This window comes from Athene cunicularia, assembly GCF_003259725.1.
Source record: "Athene cunicularia isolate RWA chromosome Z unlocalized genomic scaffold, athCun1 chrZ_part1, whole genome shotgun sequence".
Taxonomy (NCBI): domain Eukaryota; kingdom Metazoa; phylum Chordata; class Aves; order Strigiformes; family Strigidae; genus Athene; species Athene cunicularia.
Window position 1 is genome coordinate 22543527 of NW_020799142.1, and position 18111 is coordinate 22561637.

Sequence of the window (18111 nt, forward strand, 5' to 3'; positions counted from 1 at the left end):
GAACTGTCAGTGTTAGGTTAATAGTTGGACTAGATGATCTTCAAGGTCTTTTCCAGCCTAGACAATTCTGTGATTCTGTGATCTTACCCCTGTACTTGGCACTGGTGAGGCCGCCCCTTGATTCCTGTGTTCAGTTTTGGGCCCCTCACTACAAAAAGGACATTGAATGACCCAAGTGTGTCCAGAGAAGGGCAACGGAGCTGGTGCAGGGTCTGGAGCACAGGTCATACGAGGAGCGGCTGAGGGAACTGGGGGGGTTTTAGTCTGGAGAAGAGGAGGCTGAGGGGAGACCTCATCGCCCTCTACAGCTACCTGAAAGGAGGGTGCAGAGAGCTGGGGATGAGTCTCTTTAACTAAGTAATAAGCAATCGAACAAGAATGAATGGCCTCAAGTTGCGCCAGGAAAGGTTTAGACTGGATATTAGGAAGCATTTCTTTCCAGAAGGGGTTGTTGGGCGTTGGAATGGGCTGCCCAGGGCAGTGGTGGGGTCCCCATCCCTGGAGGTGTTTAAGGGTTGGGTTGACAGAGTGCTGAGGGATATGGTGTAGTTGGGAATGCTCAGTGTGAGGTTAATGGTTGGACTAGATGATCTTCAAGGTATTTTCCAATCTAGATGATTCTGTGATTAATTTAATGTAGAGCTTAACCTGGAATTGAGTCACAGCTGTGTATTTTGAGCGTCATTATTCATTGGCAATAAAGCAACTGTTTCAGATGAGCACCAAAAAGAAGCACATCCTTCACACTCCTGGTACAACACGAACATTTTTGTATTTAGTAAATATGGGCTACAGGCTGCTATTGATCCCCAATCTCTAAATACCTCTTCACAATTGAAAAAGATAATGACCACGCATTTGTAGTTGTTGTTTCCAGTCCACACCACGACAAGCAGCAGGTTCAGATGCCTGCCATTGGGCTACCCATCCTCGTGTGCTGGTACAGGTCGGGGACTTTGTGGAGAGCTGAAATGCTCACCAGGCCACCCCAGCTTGTGAGATGTCCAGCATCTTCCATCTAAAGAGGTGATGCATCTTTGAAGGAAATGTAGGTGTTCAAGAAGCAGAATTCATATTTACAGTGGAGTATGTCTCTTTGTACTAACGCAGCTCAAATGCTTCCACTTTGCTGATATCAAGTGTAGAAGGTGTTACTCTGGTGTCACCTGAGTATTTTTGAAAATCTCTTCTTTTTGAGCTGTCAGTTATGCTCACTGAAGTCATTAGGAGTCTCATGGCTCAAAGAGATTTTACATGAGATCTAGATTAATTCTTCAACTTCTTTTGTGATTAAGTTCATCAATGTAGATCTATTAGTTTCTTTCTTAATAGCATATTGCATTTGCTTTTTTCTTTATGTATGGATATGAACGTTTTTGCACAAAGATAAATTCCATTTCAAAAAAATTACTACGACTGTGGTTTCAGTTTTGTTGCAAAGGTATTTGTGTAGACATGTAGACCTATTTGGAAACTAAAGAGAATTAAGAATATTGATGGAAAGTACAGGAACAATTGGGCATTTTGTCAATGAAGTAAATTTATTTTGGTTTTTTTTGGGGAAAAAAGTATGTTGTTTTTCAGGTTGACCTCATACACTCTGAATATCTTACATTACTATGAAACAGCACCTCTCCAGGAACACATCATGTCAGGTGGCAAAGAGCTCCCCACCCAAGACATCAGTACCATTTGTTGCAGTACTTCTCTTTTGAGATTTCTTTATTTTGCTACATTTGTTGATGTTGTGTGCTTTGGTTTGTGGTAGAAACAGATTAAAGGTTGTTTTCTTAAATCAGCCTTGATATTTATAAGCTTGTGCTAGAAGCAGGGTTATCCTGGATTTTGGTAAACACACCAGGCTCAAAGTCAGTGTTCTCGTGGGTAAACAGCTAGATGGGTAAATGCAAATGTGCTTGGATTTGGATAAATGCTACAAAATACAGCTTAAATGTCAAACAGCTGAAGTCTGCACAGCAAGAACATATGCCAAGAAGCTGTGTGGGGCTGATGGTACTTTCTAAGCACTGAGTTCTGACACAGGATCAGGCCTGACTCTGCTTAGAAGTGGAGAATGGGAATCTCATTTACAACTTCATGGAGAGCAGCAAAAGCTCCCTGCCACTGCACTTCCACTGAAACCATCCTCAGATAATTGTCCTGGGAATAGATGGTTAAATCTGACCTTTAAAAGCACTCTGCTGTGGCAGCAGGGAACAGAAGGTTACTTTGGTGACATTCTAGTTAAAGGAACATTAACAATATGTGACTTGGCATAAAGGTTAACATAGTTGGAATAAAGCCAAGAAAATAGCTTTAACTGATTTTATTTTTCTCTTAATACCCACAACAGCAAATGAAAGTTCAAACTGCTATCTGCCAGAGTTTCACATGATGATGCCATTAGTTTTTTTGTGGCCAATATCCTGTGGTACGCAAGCATAGGTATCACTCACGAATTATTTTTCTTCCTTCATTATAAAAGGAGAATTGCCATAATGCCATAAATGACTAACTTCACATTTATTGACTGCATACAATGGACAGAACTGAGATCTGGCCAGGATGGACTTTGAGCTCACACCAGGTCTGAGCTGGACCCCATAAATGTGGGATGGGACAGCAGCAGGAAATTATGGGTGTAATATTGCTACTATTCTGTGTAACACCTAATTATTGGAGCAGGGCCAGGACCTGCTTGCTTGGCTTATCTGTCTAGGCCTGGAGAGACACTGTTGACTGCTTGAAGCTTTCCCGGTCTTATTCCCAGGATATTGGCTGACTCCTGACAGATGAATGATGCAGGAAACTGTCTCCTCTCCTCCCTGGCTCAGACATAGCTCAATGAGCAAGGTCCCTCTGGAAACAGCTCTGTGATTTGGGTGAAGTTGCCAGCACCATGCTCCTTCCTCTCTTCCTGGTCACCTGCTCTGAACAGAACTTGCAAATCTTTTTCCTTAGACATTCCTGGAGAGATCTTGGGACTCACAATTTTTCGATGGACCCCATTTCCATGTCTTCACATCAACCTGTACAAATCCTAAGGATGTTTTTCAAAACAAGAAAAAGAAACTCCCAATAATTTCTGGTTTGTAGACTAATCCGGACTCAGCACTTCTCATAGTCAAAAGCCCTCTGGGCTGCTATCTGCTGGATTTTTCCTGACAGAGAGGATCGTTGTATAAATTAAACCTATGAATTGTGTAAGTATAAATTTAGCAAAAACAGTCTCTTAAAATATCTTTAATTAAGAAGAAGCAAACTACATGTACATCAGCCTCTGAAGGCTGAGGCCTCCAGTCATCCCAGTCCTGACTGGTGAAGAGAAGCAGAGGTTGTTTCCTGGCACTGCCAGCATCTGAGACACCTCAGCCCTGACCGCAACCCAGGGCTTTCATCATCTGATTAGGGGACGCTCATATCCTGAAGGTCTGAGTCACCCACATGGCATGACATGAAGCCAGGCAGAAATACCTGAACTGTCTCTAAATGACTGCACTCAGATACAGCAGCAGAGTAGTTACATTTACATGAAGATTTATTATATTGCCCTGGACTTCTGTTGCATTTTCTGCTTGGTTTCTCCAAAACCTTTGGACAGATCCTTAATTTAATGCCATGCTAATGTGTCTGGGGTCTGCTACTGAAGTAAGAATGGGGCTTTTAAGGACACCAAGTACCCATCACTGGCTACAACCCCATAACCACCACACTCTGTCTGTGTCTGCATCGTACTGAAACAAAACTTGTTTCCTCCACACAAAGTAAAAATAATGCCTGGATAATTTTAAAGCATTTTAGAGCTTAAAATGATCATTTAGCATAAATAAAATAATTACATATTGGTGTAACATTTGAGTTCTTTTAAAAAAGAAACTGCAATGCTTGTCCTTAGCCCAAGAAGCAATAAAAAGAAATCACAGGACCTTTATTTTATGAACAGCAGAAACTTTGTACTGTTGCCAAAGGTATGAAAATAGGAATACCTTGATATGCTGTGTTTGTCTATAGCTTAATAGTGACTTCTGAAACACTCAAAACAGATTTTCTCACAGTTCAAGGAACAGTGTTATCTAGAATCAATTTCCAGTGAGGGTCAAAGTTTTTTAAAAACCCCAAATTAACTCTCTGATTTCTTTTCTCCACTCTAACAACAGTGACCTTTAGGACACTTCACAGAGACCATCTTTTCTTTTGAATGTTTGCTTTTCCTTGCCTCTTTTTATAACTTCTTGTGAGTTAGGCTTTTTCTTTCACCTCTGCTTGTATGTGTGCATGGCAGGAGTGGGGGAGACAGCCTATGTCTGTGACAGCCAACATGAATCATGGAATCACAGAATCATCTAGGCTGGAAAGGACCCTAGAGATCATCTAGTCCAACCATTCGCCTAGCACAGTTCCCACCTACGGCATATCCTTAAGCTCTAAATCGACCCTACTCTTGAACCCCTCCAGGGATGGGGACTCCACCACTGCCCTGGGCAGCCCATTCCAACACCCAACAACCCCTTCTGGAAAGAAATGCTTCCTAATATCCAGCCTAAACCTTCCCTGGTGCAACTTGAGGCCATTCCCTCTTGTCCTGTCGCTTTCTACTAGGCTAAAGAGACTCATCCCCAGCTCTCTGCACCCTCCTTTCAGGGAGCTGTAGAGGGCGATGAGGTCTCCCCTCAGCCTCCTCTTCTCCAGACTAAACCCCCCACAGTTCCCTCAGCCACTCCCCGTACGACCTGTGCTCCAGACCCTGCACCAGCTCCGTTGCCCTTCTCTGGACACGCTCGAGTCATTCAATGTCCTTTTTGTAGTGAGGGGCCCAAAACTGAACACAGGAATCGAGGGGCGGCCTCCCCAGTGCCGAGTACAGGGGTCAGATCCCTTCCCTGTCCCTGCTGGCCACGCTAGTGCTGACACAAGCCAGGATGCCATTGGCCTTCTTGGCCCCCTGGGCACACTGCTGGCTCCTGTTCAGCCAGCTGTCAATCAACACCCCCAGGTCCCTCTCTGACTGGCAGCTCTCCAGCCACTCCTCCCCAAGCCTGTAGCACTGCTGGGGGTTGTTGTGGCCCAAGGGCAGCCCCCGGCATTTGCCCTTAGTGAAGCTCATGCAGTTGGCCTCAGCCCATGGCTCCAGCCTGTCCAGATCTCTCTGATCTGAAGTCCTTAGGACCAACCACCATTTCCAAGCAGTATGTTCTAACACATCAGTCCTGGTACCAGTAAGGAGAGTTATAAAGGAGGTGTCTTGTGTACTTTCAGAATCCAACAAATGTTACCTACTAAATGGCCACATTTATGTATCTTTCACAGAAACATGCTTTCTGCTAAAAAAAAGTCCTCTTCAATCTAATTTCAGAGCTAGTGAAAGAATCAATGTTTTTGTCCTTCAAGTAGATTCTTTTTAATATAATAATTTTCTACAGAAGAAAGAAAGAGATGATAATTTCAGAATGCAGAGCACAAGTAAAAATTGCTTGTTTGATTTTGCCTAACATAGGATTGAGGTCAGTATTAGCAATTCTGTAAACTGGAAATTTTTTTGGCCAGTGAAGGTCAAGTTCACAAAAATAAACTCAATTTCAATAAGGCATGAAGGCCTGAATGATACCGGTGAGTGAGTTAGGTGAATAAAAGTGGTGGCACAGGGATGCCTGTGTCATGCACATGACAGTCTGGAGAAGTCCAGGCTCCTTCTGAGCTCCGACCTTTGTCCATTTTGTGAAGATAATAAACTTTCTTAGTAGAGCAACTTTTATAGCAGCTAGGGATAGCTCATTCTGCTCTTGAAAGTGTAGTTTACAGGTCACTGTAGCAATGTATCTCGTATTTTAAACTAATTTATTGTGCCTTTTTATAAAGTTCTTCCTACTGCCCTTACCATGTCTGAAAAAGTGACATCCTGCACAGACTGCACTTTGCAGTACTATATATTGAAAGAGAGAGCTTGATCCCTTTTGCAAAAACTGAGTCCTCCAGCTTTTCCTATCAGCTTACACTTGAACTTTTGCATGAATTTTTTAAATGAACATCTGCAGCAATACAGGTAATAATACATGGTTTTTAGTGTTTGTCTATTATTGTTATTCAGTTTTTTAGCCAGTGGAGTCAAGTTTTTCTGTTAATTTCCTCTAGATCCTTTCTTAAATCAATTATTTGCTTTTTAAAAAACAGTTTAGACACTGAGGAAGAGATTTATAAAGATATTTAGGTATCTTAAGAGATAGGTGCATACCCAAGATTTTTCTGAGATATCTGAATGAGGTACATAACTCCTCTTTTAAGGCATAAGCACCTTGACCACATTCAAAACCAGAAGTTTAGTCTCTAAAATTGATCAGAAATTTTACCTAAATAACAGCAAATATTATGGTAGTGTACTTTTCCTTTTTAAATATAGTTTTATTTAGCACTTATTTTAAATTTATTTTTCTTGCCTGGGGATATAACAGTTCAGGACTTTTGGAAACTTTGCCAGCTGAGTCACTGTCTTGAATAGTTTGTGATTATCTGGATGTTTTTCATGACTTCATCAAGGCTTCTAGACTGAGACGAAATATTAATAAAGGGATAAAACAGGACACTTTCTCTTTCTAAATAGATATTGCTTGGGGAGATATTCCTCAAGTAATCAAGCCATGTTTTAATCACATTAAATACATGCTGAATTCATACTCTCCCAAGTGACACAAAGCATGACAGCATGGCAGAAAGGAAGAATAGAGCAAAGTTATTTAGAATAATGGAGCTATTTACCATATGCACGAAAAAGTCAGTTCTTCTCTGGCAGGCACACTTACAGGTGTATTTTACTGCACAGAGCTGGATTTGTCTTCCAGTAGCATTTCTATTTGAAGAGCCTTAAACTTTAAGTGGATCCAGAAAAAATGTTGCTTAAACAAAACTGCCTATTCACCCAGGAAATTAGAAATCTTTGCAACAGCTCTGAGTCACATGTTCATGAGAAGCTTGCATTTACAACTCCATAAGTTTCTTATTTTGCCACGGGGATGTTATGACTGAGACTCCTGTCTCAGTGGTCTGGAGACAATACTTGGATTCATATTTTTCTCACAGAAGTAATGATGAAGATGTTCACCCTGATAATGAGAGCCTCACCTTAGTCTCTTCAGACTGCTTTTCTCAGGTGGTGACTTTTTTTGAGCGCTGACAAAGCTGAGTCATCCCACAAAAACTCATATGTATAGACCAATATGGAGTCATTCTTAAAAAGATGATAATGAGCTTTGACATGAAAGTGACCTAATCTTTGAAAATAGAGAATTAGAGATTTATTGTCATTCATTTACAACATATCTTTAAGGTGTATTGTTATAAACTATCTTTAAGCCCAGAGAAGTTGTGGCTGCCCCCTCCCTGGCAGTGTTCAAGGCCAGGCTGGACGGGGCTTTGAGCAACCTGGTCTAGTGGAAGGTGTCCCTGCCCATGGCAGGGGGGGTGGGACTAGGTGATCTTTATGGTCCCTTCCAATCCAAACCATTCTGTGATTCTATGACTCTAAGAGTGCTGCTAGAGAGCGGCTGACTTGTCAGCAGAAGGCTGGAACATGGAGGAGAAGAAAAGAGCTGGATGCTGTATACTTCAGCAGACATGTGGGACTGGGAATATTAGAAGAAATGACAGCTGGTATGGCTCAAAGAGAAGCTACCAAGCTGAATGTTAGTGGAGTTTCTCATGCTCAGGCACATGACTGGGGTTGTTAAATATTTGCACTAGCAAACTCAACTCAAAAGGTAAGAGAGTGCAGGAAGAAATTACATTCTTTACTCAAGAAACAGATGGGAGGAAATTAATTATTTCCTGGACATGATGGCCTGTGAATAAAGTACATGACCAAAGAAGACAGGCTTGTGATCAGCTGGGAATATCTGAAAAGGAAAGAAATCAACAGATATGAGCTGACCACAGGATAACAATGAAATTTAAGAGTAATGCATTTATAATAAAAGACAAGAACATTTCCAGGATTTACCCAGAGAGAAACATTTTTTTAACTGATGATAAGATATTGACGATATTTTTTTTAATTTTGTACTCCAGTCATTCATGTTCAATAAAGATTCAAAATAGACCAAACACAGAGACTGGTTACTAAGGTGGTCAGAGGACTTCAACTATCACTTGAAGACACTAGAAAGCCTTGACTAATCCGGGAAGATGAAGGCTGAACAAACATTATGAGCATGATTGCTGTCTATAAATTTCTAATGAAGTGGAAATGGGGAGAGAAGAGGTCTACCTGTGTTACAGGACAATATTGGCACAAGAGATGTCTTTAAACTAGTCATGGAGACATTTTGACTGAAAATTATGAATACAAAAAAGTGTTAGTGTAAAAAGAGTTTTTCCAGTACCGGTGGGCTAAAAATTTAAAGTTTTACTAAAATATAAAAGAACCCTTGATGGAGTGCTCTTAGGTGCTTTAGATCAACAGATGTTGTAATTCTTAAAATGTCTTCGTGAAATTTTCCCTTTTCACCTTCATCATGTCTTCAAATCTCCATTCAAAACTCTCCATTACCTCCAGGCTACATTCCTAGCTTTCATGTGTTGTCTTCTATGGGAGATATCCATTACCTTTCATATCTAGATAATCTTCATCAGAAAATTCTGTAGCCCACCTTCTGTAGCTAATTTTTTTTAGTTGCATCCTCTTTTCTCTGACCATCTTCTCTGTCACAGTTGCAAGTTTGATTTGCTTAGTTCCTACACTGAAAGAAGAAAAGATTGAAAATTCCCCAAATTCTCATAATTCTGGTCTCTGCAGCTGGCCTCTGAGCCTTTGGTTTAGATCAGCTCTGTCTCTTTGTTCAGGCTTGGCAGCCACTGCGGATCTGCAGTGATCAAAGGCAGGAAGCATCCAGCACACCCTCATCCCCAGACTTCTCGGCCCATTGCAACATAGTCCCTGAACAGCCCCTGAAATATGGTTCTCTGGCCTGTGATGTACTGTACACCCACACAGAGGCTCACTGACTTGACTGCATGTCTCCCCATGCATGATACATTAATTCATTTCCATAGTTAGGACACTTTGTGTATGAAAAACTTCATGTCATTTGAAAATCTCCAGCAGCAGAAAAAAAGAATTGGACCTAGGCAGGCTTTTGTGTTTTTGCAACACATAAAGCTGTTCTGAAACATGTTTGTTTTGGTTTTGTTTTTTCCCCAAACAAACACAAATCTTCCTTTTACTTGGCTTGTTTTTGCAGTATAAATTCAGAATTAGTCTTCCTCCCAAAACTGTGCGATGACAGGGGAACTGCTGAATGATGATGTCATGATGGACTAAAGAGAATACAATTGTGCAATTTGACAGGAAACCTGACTTTTGGTTGGACTGTGCACAATCCTTTGTTTTTGACTGTTTAACCACTCCAATACAGTGACTGATATTTTTGCCATTTCAACTAAGGCATAACAGGTCACAGTAAAATTCCTAAAAACCCTAGAGTTTCTCAGAGGATAAAGAAGGGACAATAAAATTATCAAAATGGTTCAGAAGGCCATAGACTCTCACTTCAATATAACATGTTTAAACTGAGCTATATGAACAGGAACACATTTAGGCTAAAATAAAAAGCTTATGTCTGGTAGAGGACCTAATAATCCTTGTATTTGCAAAGTAAAACATCAAATAGAATATCTCCAATGTTCATAAACTGGCAATAAATTACAATTTCAAGGTTCCCTTCAAGTCTGCCTTTGAAATATTCTGCACCAGATCCTGCCTCTCAAACTGTGTTTCTAGACCTAATAAAGAAGATATTTGGAAGACAGTATGGGTGGTTGCCTGACATTTCTGAAAATTATACTTTCTTCAAAAATCTAAAAATAACTTGGATTTAATTATTGTTTTATTAAATGAAATCACAGAATCACAGAATCATTCAGGTTGGAAAAGACCCTTGGGAACTTTGTAGAGTAGGTCTGATAGTTGGACTATCAGCCCTACTCTACAAAGTTCTCCCCTACAACACATCCTCCAACATCTCATCTAAACGACCTTTAACTCCACCACCTCCCTGGGCAGCCTATTCTACTCTCTAACCACTCTTTCTGTGAAAATATTTTTCCTAATGTCCAGTCTGAACCTCCCTTGTTGCAGTTTAAAGCCATTCCCTCTTGTTCTGTCACTAATCACCTGTGAGAAGAGACCAGCACCAACCTCTCTACTTTCAGGTACTGTAGAGAGTGATGAGGTCTCCCCTCAGCCTTCTCTTCCTCAGACTGAACAGTCCCAGCTCCTTCGATCACTCCTCATAGGATCTGTTCTCCAGGCCCCTCACCAGCCTCGTTGCCCTCCCCTGCACTCGCTCCAGCACCTCGAGATCTCTCTCGCATTGAGGTGCCCAAAACTGGACACAACCCTCCAGGTGTGGCCTCACCAGTGCAGAGCACAGGGGACTGTCACCTCCCTACTCCTGCTGGTCACACTGTTTCTGATACAAGCCAGGGTGCCATTGGCTTTCTTGGCCACCTGGGCACACTGCTGGCTCATGTTCAGCTGTTTGTCAGTTAGAACCCCCAGATCCTTCTCCTCCAGACAGCTCCAGCCACACCGCCCCGAACCTGTAGCCATGCAGGGGGTTGTTGTGGCCCAAGTGCAGGACCTGGCACTTGGCCTTGTTGAAGCTCATCGTGTTAATGTTCCCATTGAAATATGCTGTTTGGATACTTTTCTTATAAAGAACTACCACAATTAGTTTCTGATCTGATCCCAAGTTAATCATTAGCAAGGTGGTGATACAATGGGTTTCAAAAACCTGGAAAGGCATATGATCATAAATTTTCATGCGAAACGACCCAGAATCCAAGAAAGACCAGTAGGTATTAAAAAACAAAGCTGTATTCTAATAAGTGTACAGTTCTTGCTCACTTCTTCCGCACCAATACCACCTCTTGCATTTTTTTGCCAACATCATGAGTATCCTATTGCAAAGTCTACAACAAGTTCATTTGAAACATTCATGTACTTAGACCTTTAAGAATGAAGTACTAATATACACACTATACTGGAGTACTTACTCCTCTCTTCTTATGTATCCAGCCATGAGGACTGAGACTCATCTATTACAGCAAAGAACCTCACAGGTTGACAATTTGTGGCATAAAACATATTTGTCTGTGTGTGCATGTTCATGAGTATGTGTGATTTCATTTTCTTCAACTTAACTTGATTGCCACCTATATTTGTAATGGCTGCAAAACAAAGCTCCTGGTAGAGTCTCAAAAAGATTTCTTTTCCTCTCTGTGCTGATGGAAAAAAATGGACAATTGGGTCAATATGAAATTCCTATTCAATCTAAAAATTATTTAAGTTTTGATTTTCCTACCTAAATATTTTTTTTTCATTTTATTTATGTCTTCCTCCCATTTTAGTTCTGGAAGTCAAGTAAAACTTTGTATCCAGTTTTTATTATTTATTAAATTGAAAAGATTTGAAGTTAGATATGAACATTTAGACAGCTGTAGTCTATTTTTTTCTGTAGTTTTTTAAAACTGCTTGCATGAGAATTCTCTTCCAAGAAAATCCTAACAGCTACCTCTATGCCTTTGATAGTTGAAATGTTGCTTTTGAAGATAAAATACAAATGCAAGTTCTTTAGCACATGCAACTGCACTACAGAAATAAATGAGACACATTGTGAAACTAATTAAAATGTGTATCCTTTTTTGTCCTAGTTTTTGTCTTCCTTCCCTACTACAATGTAGAACTGAAGAATATCATAAAGTCTACTTTGTCATACCCTAATATTTTCAGCTTAGGATTTTGCTCTCTGCTATCTACTGAGCATTTATATTCCTGCTCATGTAGAAAAGTATGTATATATCTTGTTTTTCTTGCTGAGCTCCATTCCACTTTGAGAGAGACATGAGGATTGAGAGTGATTTTGCAGATTGATTAGATGTAACCACTGATAGATGAAAAATGGAAGCGGTCATTTCATCTGGATCATTACAATATTCCCAAATTTTTAATTTCCCATAGAATTCAAAGTCCAAATATATTAGTTTTTAAAAACTCTGCGGCATCTGCTTTTTACATTTAATCATGCTGATTTGTGAAATATTTACCTGGAAGGGCCAGATGGCACATGCAGTTCAAACTTTTCTGAAACATTTCCTTTTAAAATACTTCACATGCTTAACCTTTCAACTTGCATATTTCTCAGAACTGGAAAGAAGAAAGCAAGGTTGGACCTTGTCTCATGGAGGCTGTATATGGATCCTAAGATGGGAAATGAAGGACACTATGGTGACACAACTATGAATGAGTTTGTGAAAAGAAAATGAGTTGTTGCCTCACACTTCCACATCTCACTCCTCTTTTGGAGGAAGCAGAGCAGGGCATTTCTCTGCCAGCTGCTGGTTGGGACCCTACTGGGGATGCTCATTGCAGCAGTAGAGGAGACGGAGACAGTGTGGAATGAATCCATGAAGCTAAAAAATGCTGTGGCACGGGGGAAGAGAAGCCCCGCTGGTGGCACCCTATATCTGTGGAATAAATTCCATCCCAGACCTATGCTGCAAAAAGATGACTTGTCTGTATGCCTAGATAACCATTCCCACTAAGGTGCACAGCCACTTCCCATACATGAGAAGAGAGCCCAATAGCTAAGACTCAGCTGATCAGAAATAATGAACATTGTGTTTATCGAAAAGCACAGGGTGGGCTGTGTGAAGAACCATATGGAAACACAGCCTGACAAACCCTGAAATCTGATTTATTGAAGCTGAACTATAATATACTGTTCAGGTAACCTCTTTCCAAATAATTCAGTTGATCTAATAAAATAAGCTTTTTTTCTTTATTGAACCACGTTATTTTGAGAGAAAATATGATTCAAATTATTAATTTCCTCCTATTAAGCAGTATCAACATTATCCTCTTCCCAGGATCAAGTTTCTGTTAGGTGTATTGGATCAAACTCAGCTTAATCGTCTTTGCTGGTCTTTTCCTTGCTGATAATTTGGCCCTCTATATTCATTTAATATGACTGGGGAAAAAAAAGTTTCTTTTGTTGTTTTTCCATTGCTAAGACTAAACCTAGTACTTGAAAATGAGCTTGATGGCAGAAAACAGACCAAAGTACCTGAGAACATTCCTCAAAACTAATGCAGCAGTATATATAATAAGAGTCTTGGTCAATGCCTATATGGATATGCTGTAGTGTTCTCAAGCATACTTTCCATTTTCAAGCATACAAAGTGTGCAGCAATGAAGGCACTGCATGTGGAGTCAGTACATAGGGTGATACTAAACCCAGATGTCACCAACCACTGCTTTACAAAGAACTGAAAGAATCAACAGAATATTTCTGAGGACTTTTTGACTGAATTTATATAAAACACACCTTCCATATAGGTTATATTATATTTACGTTTCATGCTCAAAGATACTGGCAATGGACATCAGCCACAGAGCACTGGCAGGCAGCCACGCTGTAATCTGGAAAGGCAGCAAGGTCGTGGTTCCCCTGGTCACCCTATGTGTATCTACATGCCAATGTAATGCAAATGAATAATGCGCTGCTGTGTACTGACACAGAGAGATGAGAGAGAAAATTTCATAGTTGATACCTTTGCATTCTCAGGTCATGCTTTGAATAAATGGATTAGAAGTTGTCCAAAGGTTTAACACTGGAGATGGATGAACTGAAGAACCAGCAGAATCAGCAAAATATATGGGACCAAAATCAGGTATATTCATCATCTCTGATGTTGGATGACAGATTGGCAGACCACAGGCTGACTTCTTGATTGGGTTATCATATGATAGGGTGGGTTAAGGAGATGTCCTTGCTCAGCAGACGAGTCCTGGGCACTGTCTGTGTCCATCTGCAGCACAGTGTGGAGGAAGCTCGTGATGAATGGCAGGTCTGTGTCCTGCCATCTGAACAGCACCAAAGCTCAAAACTCAAGTTTGAAGTGAGCTGGAGGTTTTAACATGTGTCAGCAAAATGTAGATCACATTTTAATGGCCCTCTTCATGTTCAAGATTATGAACAAAGCCACATGAGGACACAGCCATTTATAGTTATGTGTATTTTTAAAATTAAAAAAAAAAAAAAACAAAAACAAAACCCACAAGCAGAATTTTAAGATAAAACTTCCATCCTCTATATAGGAAAGACAGTGGCCAACTGTACAGGTAAGTTCACTTCTCAGTCACGTTTTGACTCTAAATTGTGATGATGTAACTGTTGCCTGTGAGGAAGTTAGGAGGTAGGTATGATCTGTAACTTTTCTGCTGTTACATCTCCTGATATTTCCAGGATGTGTAATGATACAGGTAAAAAACATAATCTAGGCTGCTGCTTGAGCTTTCCCATTTCCATTTCCACTTCTTACTGGAAGTCTCTGTTTATTTAAGTCGAATTAAATGATCCATCAGATGAATCACTGCATTTTAAATGCTGGCAGGAGGGGCATTATGAAAGGCACCAGTTTGCTTAAGATCTCCTAAGTACGTAGTCTGCAAAAAACAAACTCCATACAATTTCACAAGGATAGCTGGAGTGCAAATGATTGAGTAATGAAGACACTAAAAAACCCACAATAATTTGGCTTCATTAGCCAGTCCTTCCCATTACAAAAAAAGTATCCATAAATGACAAAGGGTACATATTTTATTATTTGCATTCCTTTCATTATGAATTTGGGAAAACATAGAGTATAAACCTGTTAGACATTGTGCTTGCACTTTACTTGCTTACTTACAGCAGTCCTGAGTGGATTGAGATACTGAATGTCCCTGTGATGCTGCCACACCACTGGTAATGGTGTTGTGAAACACTCCAAATTTATCAGCTCCTGCCTGCCTCTGGATAGCATTGCCTCAGCTTCATTAATCACATTCCCTTGAGCAGGGCCTCACTTTCTGAGCTGTGTGAGTAGCTCTACCAGGTTGCTGAGCTGCTTCTTGTACCACGGGTGGTAGTTATTTCCTCCAGAAGTCTGAACTCTAAGAAGGAACTGCCTAGGTTATAACAGAGACGAAGTGGCAACCGTGGTGAAATCAGGCCAACCTGCAGCAGGCACACCCTGGAGGGTCAGGCACCTGGAATTATCATCATAGTATTATTGATTATTGGCAGGTCCTATCAAAAATAAGAGCCTGCAATGAGCTACAGCAATAACTCCTACTTAGATGGTTGTGTGTAAGTGTGGTTGTTAAGTTACATGTTCTTCATGAAGACATGTGAAATGCTGTGAAGAGCTGATTAATATCCCCTGGCTTTGAAGAAAAGTTGATGGATTATAAAGGTGGATGATTTATTAATTGTTTAATTAAGCACAAGGATTTAATTAAGCACAATGATTAAGAATCATAAGTATGTCAAACCTACCTCCCAGTTAAGGAGTATGTATTTACTTCAGGAGGAAAAAGTTTGGGAGAGAAACAGATATGAGTCTGAATGAATCCTTGATTAATCCACAAAGGGACTTGTGGCAACATGTCTTGTTTCCCCTTGGAATTGCAGTTTTCTTCACTGACTGCAAGTTTAGGGTTTAAAAACTGTAATGCATGCTACTGACTTGGTGAGTGGCTAAACAACTTGCTAGCAGTTACCAGACAGTAAGGTAAACCCTGAAGAAGTAGATACATGCATGGTTTACTTTTATTTCGAGTCATCCTTGTTCATAACTTCTGTAACCATGTTGTCTATGTTTGGATATTGTAAATAACATGCTTTTACTTGTTTTTTTCCCTAACCTGGCCAAGAGTAAGGATTTCAAAGCATCTGGCAAACATCAAAGCACACCATCCAGACAGGCACATGGCATCTGGTGCTGGCTCACTCCCGCAGAGTGAAGAGCTCCAATACGCTTCTCTAGGATAGCTAAAATGTGAGTACAAATTACTTCCATTAAGCTGTAGAGGTGCCATTGGAAGTTAGTTTCTATGGCATGGGCTTTGCAGATCAGAGGACCAGAGATAAGTTCTGTCCCTGGGGGTGTCAGGAAAATTGCTTGGGCTCTACCAGCTAAATGAACCCATGGCCCTCTGTGAACAAAGTAGACAGAGACTCCATCAAGCAACCAAGACCATACCAGACATGTTTGCTTTATCAGTATAGAATTAAATATGAGGCCTCAGGTATACTGTTTTGAATCATCACACATAGGTATTTATATATTTGTTTTTAACTCCATTACTGTGTGAAAGTTCAGAACAAATTATTATGGGTTTGTCTATCTTTTTTCTATTGTAATTTTTCTGGTCCTAATAAGTCAGTGTGAATGACATGACTAGAGAAAGAGCACTGTGGTGAGTTGACCTTGGCTGGATACTAGTGCCCACCCAGCTACTCTCTTATTCCCCCTCCTCAACAGGACACGGAAAAAAAAAAATAAAAGATCGTGGGTTGAGATAAGGACAGAGACACTGTTCATCAGTTACCATCATGGGCAAAACAGATGATTTGTGGAAGATTATTTTAATTTATTGCCAGTTAACAATAGATTATGATAGCAACAAATAAACCAAAACTAAAATCATCTTCCCCTCAGCCTCCCCTGTTTCTTCCCAAGCTCAACCTCACTCCTAACTTTTCTGCCTTCTCCTCTTCTCCCTGAGCAGCACAGGTGGATGGGGAATGGGGGTTGCTGTCTGTCCATAACACTTTGTCTCTGCTTCCCCTTCCTACCCACACTGTTCTCTTGCTCCAGACTGGGGTCCCTCCCACAAGATATAGTCCTTCATGAACGTCTCCAAAATGGGTTGTTGCCATGAGCTGCTGCGGGAGAGCTGAGCACGCACACGACCAATGTGATCAAGCAATGCCCGTTTATTACAACTAAGAAAGCCCTTTTATAATGTTCTCCCTCACACGTGAGTAACATGCTGTACAAGTCCTCAAGACTGGACAGTTAACTTAGCTCGCGCTTTAAACCTTCTTACGATTGGATTAAAAGTGCCACATCAGCCTTGCCAGGCTTCCTGCCTCGTGTAACTTCCTCTTCCATCCCAACCCCTTCTGGGGGTTGTTTGTCTCGTCGTTTCTCCCCCCTCAGTCAGGGTTATGTCCTTATCGCATTCTTGCTCAGGCTGAGGCTCTTATCACTCTTGTTCTCATGCAGGATTGCTCACATGTCCATTCTCTCGCAGAAAGCCCTCTAGAATCTGAACACACTGCTGTTCTTCAAACTGCTCCAGCATGGGTCCTTTCCATAGGGTATAGTCCTTCAGGAATGGACGGCTCCAGCATGGGTCCCTCATGGGACCTGACAGAAATCCTATTCCTGTGTGCACTCCTCTTTATGGGCCACAGCCCCTGTCAGGAGCCTGTGCCTACATGGGCTCTTCATGGGCTGCAGCTCCCTTCAAGGCGCATCGACCTACTCCAGCAGGGGGTCCTCCACAGGTTGCAGTGTGGATATCTGCTCTGACATGGTCCTCCTTGGGCTGCAGGGGGACAACTTGCAGCACCATGGTCTTCCCTAGAGTCTGCAGGGCCGTCTCTGCTCAGTGCCAGGATCACATCCTCCCCTCCTTCACTAACTTTGGTGTCTGCATAGCTGTTTCTCACATTCTCTCACTCCTGTCTCACACGTTTGCTGCACAGTGGATTTTTACCCTTTTTTAAATGTAATATCACAGAGGTGCAAGCAGTGTCGCTGACGGGCTCAGCTTTGGCCAGTAGTGGGTCCATCTTGGAGCTGTCTGGAATTGGCTCTGTCCAACATGGGCGCAGCCCCATGTCTCTTCTGACAGACCCCACCCCTGCAGCCCACCTGCAACAAGAACCTTGACGCTTAAACTAAATACAACCACCATGAAAACTAAAATGTCAAAGACTCTGGAATATCAGAGCTGGAAGGTCTCTAACCACAGAGCATACCTGCCAGTGATTTATGTGGTCATAATTAAAATACTGATATATTCAAGAACTTTCATCAGTTAGGACAGGCTATTGTTCATCTGATAACATATATTGCAAGTCAAGTTGCTGTTCAGAAATCTTGAAGTTTCAGTCATTCAGCCAAAAAGAGCAAACTGTACCAGCACAAGTCCAGTAACAAAACACCCATCTGAAGTACTGGACAACAAGGTAAGCAAGTCACAAAGGGTTTCCTAACCACGGAGGT